Genomic DNA, 9,693 nt, shown 5'->3' with positions numbered 1-9,693 from the left:
AAACTTGGGCTGCCAAAGAAGTGATGGCATCTAGATCATGAATACCGGCCACCTTTCTACTTGTAGATGATCTAGAACTTGGCCACTGATAGTTGCTGTTGGATATCCTCTCAAGGATTTCATATGCCTCATTATAGGACTTAGGAAGAAGATCCTCGTTCGCAGAAGCATCAACCATAATTCTAGTATGAGAATTGAGACCGTTATAGAAGGTCTCAATTTGGATGCAATGTGGAATGCCACGGTGAGGGCATTTGCGCAACAACTCCTTAAACCGCTCCCATGCCTCATATAAAGATTCTTCATCAAGTTGCTGAAATGAAGTAATCTCATTGCGGAGCTTGGCAATTTTAGTGGGAGGAAAATTCTTCATCAAAAACCGCTCAGCCAACTCTTGCCAAGTAATCACAGAATCAAATGGCAAAGAATTCAACCAAGTTCTTGCTCTGTCTCTCAAGGAGTATGGGGCCAACTTCAGTCTCAGGGAATCCTCTGTAACTCTGGGCAGCTTGAAAGAGTCACTCACTTCAATGAATAAGAAAAGATGAAGATGAAGGTGAGGATCCTCTGTAACTCTGGGCAGCTTGAAAGAGTCACTGACTTCAATTCAAAATGTGCGGCCTAAATTTCTGGTGTAACAATGCCCAAATTTAGCTCGTTGAAGAGGGAGAGAGCATATTGCCTAATAGCACGATCTTTGTCATCATCTACAATAACTACATTTTGCCCATTACTGGCAGCTACTCCCCCTTGAGCTACTCATTCTTGAGCAACTCCTGCTAGATTTGTTGCCCTTTGAGCAGCTCCATGTTGAGCTCCTTGCTCAGCATCCATCACTACTACTTCCCTTTTTTATTTTTGTACTTTTCGCCTTCTTCTAAATGTATGCTCAATTTATGGATCAAAGGGAAGTAGTTCAGGGTCTTGATTCTCGTTCATACACTATGTGAACCTGAATTTGTACGAGAATCACCCAAGTTAGCATAAAAGAAAATTTAAACCAAATTGCAAGATAATTAACTTTACAATAATTGACTTTAAGCAATCTCTGGCAACAACACCAAAACTTTATTGTGTAAAATTAAGCTAAATGCAACTGTAAACTATCAACAACAAGTAATATAGTAGCAAGTACCAGATTTCGTCCCCTCAATGATGCTTTAAGCTAAGTATTAAAAAAAATCAACTGTAACAATTTGGGTTGCAAACAATTGAAATTGGTGTGATTAATTAAGACATTGGAAATTACTTTAGAAAAATAAAGGGAAGTAATTTAAACTAAATCAATGAATAATTCTTTGTCAAATGAATGAGGAAAATAGCTAGGAATATCAATTCCCCTTAATTTGTAGTTTTATCCCTAATGCTCAAGCAAAGTTCATAGCAAGGTTCTCTTGTAACTAGGGGTTCCAATTCAATGCACATGCATTTTTCCAAATGCTCATGTTAAAGTTCTATCAATGAAATTCACATATTCCTATGCTAAATTCAATTTCTAGAAGATAATCTCAAGTATCAATCCTTCAAGTTTGCATGGTGAATAAAATATCCCTCAATTATCCATTAATCAACAACATAGTTATCAACATGCATCAACTAAGCCTATCCACTAATCTAAACCCTTCAGAAATTCAAATTAGCTTATAAATCACTCGAGTTGATCAATCTCAAGCAAGAATTAGCAATAAATATATATTAATTGAACAAGAGAAACTTAGCATAAATTTAAAATCAATAATTTGTAGTTTCACTACAAATTAGGGTTCATCAATATCCTAGCTTTAAAAAGTTAGTTCATACTCAAAATCAAAAAAGAACCATAAACATCCATCATTGTTCTATGAGTTCAAAACTTAGAGAAATAATGAAAAATTAAAATAGAGAAAGAAAGAGATTCTAGCCCCCAATGGTGTAGGCGGCTGGGTTCTTTGTTGAAGATGATGATTCTCTCTCTAGGGCTCCAAAAATGGGTATAAACCATTTTCCTTTTCTCCACACGTGGGGACCACACCTTTTCCCTAAAAAATTATCAGCTCTTTACCACCTCATCCTCCATCTCATTATGTCATTCCCCATCATTTAATGACTTTCCAAGTATGCATAACTTATGCTGCTAACTGTGCACACTTTGCTGCAGCAAAGTTGAAATGATGCTACAACAAAAAACTAGGATTTCAGCACCAAGATGCTTTCTTTGCACATTTTTTTACCAAGCTTTCCAAGCATCCTTTCGATTTTTTTCATTAAAAAATAGATATCACATTTTAAGATCATAATCCCATTATTTTCCGACAAGATCTATCATTAATTAAAACAAAATACACAAACAAAAATTAAAAGATGAAATGACTAAAACCACACAACAACAACACACACACTCTATTTCACTTAGATTTTTAAGTTCAAAAACTCAATTAATAACTCTAAAATATAGAGTTATCAGTTATAGCGGTGCTGGGCATTCAACTAGGAATGAGATTTCTCATTTTTGGATCCTGAGCTTAGGGGGCGTTATTTTACCAAGTTCCAGAGCCGACTCTCACAAGAGCCCTTCGAGAACGTGGAAGCTTCTAGAGCAGTTAAAGGGGGCAACGATGAAGTGACATCACAAGGGAAAGTTACCAGAGCTCAGTGATGTTTAGTACGCCCTCATCCTTTTTTATTTTATGTTTTATTTTGAGTTTTTTGAATCCCTTGTAATTAAGCTTTCAAAAGTTGAAACAATCGCCTTTGGGCTCAGTTAAAGGTTATTTTTCCTCAAGTTATTCATACACTTGTGTTAGTACATTTTCATTAATTTATGATCTATTTTTCTTCCCCTTATGAACTTTAAGTCCTTGTACATTCGCAATCATAGGGGTTATCTTCAGATCGAGATAAACGCCTGATGGCTCGACCAATTAATTCTGCTCGATGACATTGTTATATCCAAGAATTGACTTGCCTAATAGCATTATACCTATTAGGAATCAGGCCTCAGACCTGGTTATATCCAGGAGTTTGCTCGCCTAATAGCGTTACACCTGTTAGGAACCAAGCCTCAGACCTGGTTATGCAGGAGTTTGCTCGCCTATTAGTGTTATACCTGTTAGGAATCAGGTCTCGGACCTAGTTATATCCAAGATTTCCTAGTTGAATTCTAGGTTTTGTATCTTTAAATTTTCTTAACTTAGTTCATATTTGAAATTTCTTTGAAAATTTGAGCTTTAAAAAGTCGTTGAATATTCAATTTTCCAAATTCTATGTTTTACAAATTTGCAAATTTTATCCAAATTTGCTAAATACTTTTCGAGGGTTATATGCCCCCCAAGTGACTAGAATTTATGAATATTCTAGGTTGCTTTTACAAAATGAGCATGTGATATATCACAAGAATATGATAAAAATATTGGTTCTACGTTTAATATACGTAGCAATCCAGTGCTATTAAAATAGAATGGATTTTATAAATAAGCCTTACACGAAAAAATACTATAAACATTAAAAATTAACAAAGTCATTCTATTCTTGATAGTATTTTTGGGAAGTAGAGCATTCCAGGTTCGTGGGACCAACTCTCCACCTAACGGAGCTAGTTTTAAGTTCCTTCACGTAATATTTCCATGATTTTATATGGTTCTTCCCAATTCGGTCCCAATACACCATCTTTAGGACCTTTACTTTCCAAAACACCCTTCGGAGCACTAAGTCACCCAGTCCGAGTCTGCATCCCTTTACCTTTGAGTTAAAGTAACGAGTAATTCTCTGATGATAATGGGCGAGCTGTAATTGTGAATCCTCCCGTTTTTCCTCGATCAAGTCCAAAGATGCGTTGAGCAAGTCGTGGTTTCAATCTTGATCGAAGGTTTTCTGCCTATGTGACATCACTAGTGCTTAAATTTGTAGCATAGCCTCATTTCCAAAGGTTAAAGAGAATGGAGTGTGCCCTGTGGAGGAGCGATATAAAGTCCTATAGGCCCAAAGTACTTGTGAGAGATGCTCAAGCCATAATCCCTTAAATTCATCTAGTTGTTTCTTTAAACTCACCTTTAGGGTTTTCTTTATAGCCTCGACCTACATGATCTTCTTTGGGAGCCCAAAACAACATATTATGTTCTTCACGATGAAATCCAGGACTCTCTTTCAAGTTATGGTCGCCAGAGGCTCGGCCTCGACCCACTTTATAAAATAGTCGATGGCAACAACTGCATAGCAAACTCCTCATTTTCCTGCAGGTAGTGAACCAATTAGGTCGATCCCCCATATTGTGATTGGTCAGGGCGATGAAATCAAGGTCAGCTCCATGGGTGCTTCTCAAGCAATTATGGCAAAGCGTTGGCACTTATCACATTTTTGGACGTATGAGGCCGAGTCCTTTTTTAGCATAGGACGAAAATAGCCCTGCCTCAATATCTTTAGAGCCAGGTTTTGCCGTCCAACGTGGTCTCCAGGGAATCCTTCATGTATCTCATGTAGGATAGTCTGTTGGCAGAACACACCGCATGAGGGGTAGCGAATGCCCTTGTTGGTAGAGAATTCCCTCAATCATAACATACTATGGGACTTTATATAACAATTTTCGTGCGTCCTTTCGGTCATTTGGTAGTTTATCGGTTGTGAGGTATTCCACCATGAGGGTTATCCAGGTCAGTTTTGTGCCAATCACTCCGACCTCAACTGGTTCTTCTGTTATGCTTGGTTGCTCTAATAAATCTACTAAGACTACATTTAATGTATCCACCTCTTTGGTGGTGGCAAGTCAGGCTAAAGCATCAGCATTCAAATTCTGCTCGCGGGGTACCTCGAGCTTGATACTCTCTCAATATCCGATTAACCACGAGCTGAGAATCACTATAACATTGGATCGCCTTTGCTTTCAGTTCTTTTGCCACCTGTATTCCTGCCAATAGAGCTTCGTACTCTGCTTCATTGTTGGATGCTTCATATCCAAACCTCAGGGCTATATGGAATCGATGTCGCTCAGGTGAGATCAGAACTATCCCACCTTCAGATCCATTTTCGCTTGATGATCCATTAACGAAGAATTTCCACAACTCTTACATTTGTTCTCTCATTGGATCGTCCTGAAAACCTGTGCATTCTGCCACAAAATCAGTGAGCACTTGACTCTTGACTCTTGATTGTTGTCCCTGACTAAATTTGATGGCCCACTTAAGCAAACGTCCCGATGTTTTAGGTTTATGCAAGACCTGCCTTCAAGGTTGATCGATTAAAACATGGATGGAATGGGACTGGAAATAATGCCTGAGTTTTCTCGAGGCCAAGATCGAGCAGAACACGAGTTTTTCTATTAAAGGGTGTCTTTATTCAGCTCCAAGAAGCCTTTTACTCATGTAGTACATCAGATTCTGCACCCAATTTTCTTCTCGAACTAATATGGCATTGACTGCATTTTCTGTCACGGCTAGGTATAAGAACAAACATTCTCCAGCTACTGGTTTTGATAATATGGGGGTTCAGCTAGGTGAGATTTTGGATTCTAGAATGCCTGCTCATACTCTTCAGTCCGCTCAAACTTTTTGTTTCCCCTAAGAAATTTGTAGAAAGGAAGACCCTTGTTTGTCGATTTTGAAACGAAGCAGTTTAGTGCCGCCACTTTCTCGGTTAAGCTCTGTACTTCTTTACGTGACCTAGGCGAAGGAATTTCTAATAACGACCTAATCTTCTCTGGGTTCACCTCTATCGCCCTTGTGTTGACAATTTCCTGAAGAAACCCCAAATGTGCATTTCTGGGGATTTAGCTTCATGTCATATTTCCTTAGCACGCAAAAATATTCTTCCAAATCGGATACATGGTTACTGGCAGTCTTTGATTTAATGAGCGTATCATCGACATACATTTCCATGTTTTTCTTGATCTAGTTAACAAACATTTTGTTGACCAGCCATTGGTACGTCACACCAGCATTCGTTAGTCTAAAGGGCATAACCTTGTAGAAGTATATGTTATCCTTAGTCATGAAGCTAGTGTGCTCTTGGTCTGCAGGGTTCATCGCGATCTGGTAATAGCCAGAATATGCGTCCATGAAACACATGAGCTCATGACCGACTGTTGCGTCTACCAACTGATCGATTCGAGGTAGTGGAAAACAATCCTTAGGACAAGCCTTATTGAGGTAGGAGAAGTCAATGCAAGAACTCCACTTTCCATTGGGATTTGGGACAAAAATAGGGTTAGCAATCCAAGTCAAATATTTCACTTCCCTTATGAATCTACACTTAAGTAAGTGTGCTACTTCCTCTTCTAAAGCTTCTTATCGTTCCTTCCCCAAAAGCCTTCATTTATGTGCCTTTGCAGGCACATTCCTGTCCAGATTTAGAGTATGCATCATAGCATTTGGATTTATTCCCACCATATCTTCATGTGACAAACCGAAGACGTCCAATTTACTTCTTAAAAACAAGACCATCTCCTTCTTTCTCTTAGTTCCAAGATTCTTTCTAACCTTTACAACCCTTGAAGGTACCTCTGGGTCGATATTGATTTCCTTGAGCTCCTCCAATTCTTAAGCTCAAGCCTGTCTTCACGTAATCTTGAATCAATGTCATTCTGTTGGGCGACCTCATTATTTTCTTTCTAAGGTTCTTCCCCCCATGGGCAATTTCCATTACCCGAGGCTCCTCATCCCCCTTAATGATGACCATCACTTGCTGCTTGGATTATGATTTTCCCTTCATAGCAATGCTATAGCATTCTCTGGCAGCGATTTGATCTCCTCTTACAATACATATACCTGAGGTCGAGGGGAATTTCATTGCTAGATGTCGGATTGAGGTAGTAGCCTCAAAATTCATCAGCACAGGTCGTCCCGAAATTGCGTTGTTTGCACTCGGACAATCGAATACGACGAACTAGAGCATTTTAGAAACAACTTGCACATCCTCTCCCAATGTCTTTATGAACCTGATCGTCCCTATGACTGTTGTTTCTTTTCCAGAAAATCTGTTTATGGTCATCGAGGTCTCCTTAAGATTGGCAAAAGAAAGCTCCATATTTTCTAGGGTGGACCTGAATAGCACGTTTACAGAGCTCCAATTATCAATCAATATCCTTCGCACTCTTTGATTGATGAGCTGAACGGTTATCACCAGCAGGAACTGGACGAGGCTAATGTCCTCTTTCGTGAAAAGAATTAGTTGTTTCTCTAATCGTTGTTCTTTTGATAACCTTTGCTCCAGAATGAACTCAGGGCCATTGTGGGTTTTAACTCCCGTATGTTGTAACGCCCTGGATAACCAATACCGTTACACTGTGTGTTTAAAATAGTGCAAGACTTGCTAATCAAGTCATTTAAATAAAAATGTGAATCTAAAGTCATAAATAGGTTAGGGTTAAAATATTTTGGTCATAAACAGGTCATTTTCATTAAAATGAATGTTTAGTACGTTGGATCCCAAAACAGGGTTTAAAGGACATATTTACAAAATTTCCAAAAGTTATAAATAATCAAGGCCACTATAATGGCAAAATACACATTTTAGGTTTTCGTCCCTGTACCATCCCTCGACTGCGGCGGCCGAGAAGCTGACAATGTACACCTCATCCCCAAAACTCTCCAACCCATGGTTGATTCATCTTACCCTTGCCTTTACCTGCACCACGTAGCACCCGTGAGCCGAGGCCCAGCAAGAAAACCATAACATCATAGCATAATCAATATCGATAACCAAATAATTCATAAAACATTAACCAGATATTCAGCAGTCCATAGCATTCACATAATCAGTGATAACAATTGACAATCAACAATCTATCATCTAGGAATTCAACATGCCATAATCATTAGATTAACAATAGTAAACATATCATATAATATTCAGGGTCGACGCCCTTAGGCCTCACCCTTTGTTTAAACCACTGTCTCCGGCTCACTTAGGCCGAGCCCAGCATTTAACCCACTGAGTCTAGCTCGCTTAGGTCAAGCTCAGTGATTATTTAATTAACCTCAGCTACCAGTGGCCGAGCCGCGTCCTGTGCGTAAATATCAATTCCGGCATTCTTAGGACATTTATTTCCTGCTCACATGGCATAACACAATCATACAACATTGTATACAAATATAGGGAATCATAGTCCCAACACAGCCACACAAACAGGTGCAATTTTCTTACCTTTAATTCCAAGCAGAGAATGCGAAATGATTCTGAGCACGGTCCTTAGCCTCGATCCTTGGCGATAAACCCAGTCATAAGGGCCATTGATATCTATCAACTTCCAATCAATATAAAATAACTAGGAAACAAATACTAGCCTCCGGGACCACTATTTCTACCAAACCGAGTAGTAGAAATTGTCCCGGGCACTAGGTTCGATTCCCCAAATCTTACCAATTCTAGAAATAATTCGAAGGCAAAAATTCCCAGCAGGGCGAAACTTGGCTTAGCAAGTCACGACTTGCCTAAGTTAGAGAACATCCCAGGCCAGAAGGGCCACACATGCCGCGACACCCCCTGGTCAGGTCGCAGCGTGTGGCGTGCTGCCCCTTTGGCATACCCACATGGGGCCATTTTGTAAGTGAGCATGCCTTGGTGCTTGATCATTAGTCAAGTGTTGCACCAAACAACCTCATGGGATATGGTAGTGGCAGTTTTGTAATTATGCATATGTCTCCCAGACAAAAATCATATATGTTACTGGGAAGACCTTGTATCCCTAGAAAGCTCCTTAGGGGGAGGTGACCTGGTGACTTAGGGAAGCACCATGGCCATCAGCAGATAGGGGCCAAAGTTGTGTGCTCCCTTGCCCTATCAAGACTATATATTAATAAAATGATGTTTATCCATACATGCCTCTGTGTGCTCCCTTGTTGCTTATGTGTTACTTGTTTATTATCTTCGTTGGGCCACTGCGTACCACTTGCCTTGTTGTGTGCTTTGTGTTGTGTGGACGTTCTCAGAAATGACTTGCTTTGTGCTTGCTCATACTTTGTTATTGCCTGTTGCATGTCCGCGATGTGTATATGGCTAACCACGGAGTTTGTTTGCCTGCAGGTGTGTGTTGTAGGCTGACTTGCTAGCTTGAAGTGTCTGCAAGTGCCGCATGTTCCGTCTAGTTTGAGTACCCAAATAGTTGGCCTACGACAGTTGGTATTAGAGCCAAGTTAGAAAGAGCTTGGAAAAACACACTAATGGTGAGCAACACTCAAAGGATTGAAGCACTTGAAAAGCGTGTGGGGGAATTAGATGGACTGGACGAAAGAGTCAGGGATCTTTCCTCTACAAGTCATAACTCTGGATCGTCAGATGCAAGCAATCGCATAACGATGCTAGAGAAGGAAAATGATGTTCTTCTATCCAGAATAATCGCGTTGGAACAAAGAAACACTCAAAAAAGTACTTCTGTTTCCCCTCGGTGGGAAGAGCGCATTGCGGCAGTGGAGTGCATGCAGAAGGAACAACAAGTTTCCATAAATGACACTACAGAAGACTGCAGGGAGGCAGTTGGCGTGCTCAGAGAAGAAATGGCTGAGCTAACTGTCAAGGTAAACCTAACCATGCGAGCATTTGGGAATACCCCTGCAACACGGCCGATAGGTATGGAATAAGGCCGAGTTAAAGTGCCCGAGCCAAGGCCCTATAACGGGGCCAGAGACGCAAAGAACTTAGAAAATTTCCTCTTCCACATGGAACACTATTTTAGAGCCATGTGGGCCGATTTGGAAGAAGGACAGGTCACCATGGATACCATGTACT

General features: G+C 40.1%; 1 non-coding gene across 1 annotated transcript; it reads left to right on the top strand.

Annotated features, from left to right (window-relative positions):
• Positions 1–236: 236 nt before the first annotated feature.
• LOC133820429 (small nucleolar RNA R71) lies at positions 237–343 on the top strand. Its single transcript, XR_009886839.1, has one exon. It is a non-coding gene; the product is annotated as a small nucleolar RNA R71 (small nucleolar RNA).
• The last annotated feature ends 9,350 nt before the right edge of the window (positions 344–9,693 follow it).

This window comes from Humulus lupulus, chromosome 2 (assembly GCF_963169125.1).
Source record: "Humulus lupulus chromosome 2, drHumLupu1.1, whole genome shotgun sequence".
In the NCBI taxonomy this organism is placed as follows: Eukaryota; Viridiplantae; Streptophyta; class Magnoliopsida; order Rosales; family Cannabaceae; genus Humulus; species Humulus lupulus.
The sequence above is the reverse complement of the archived record's forward strand: the minus strand, read 5'-3'. Positions and strand labels throughout refer to the sequence as shown.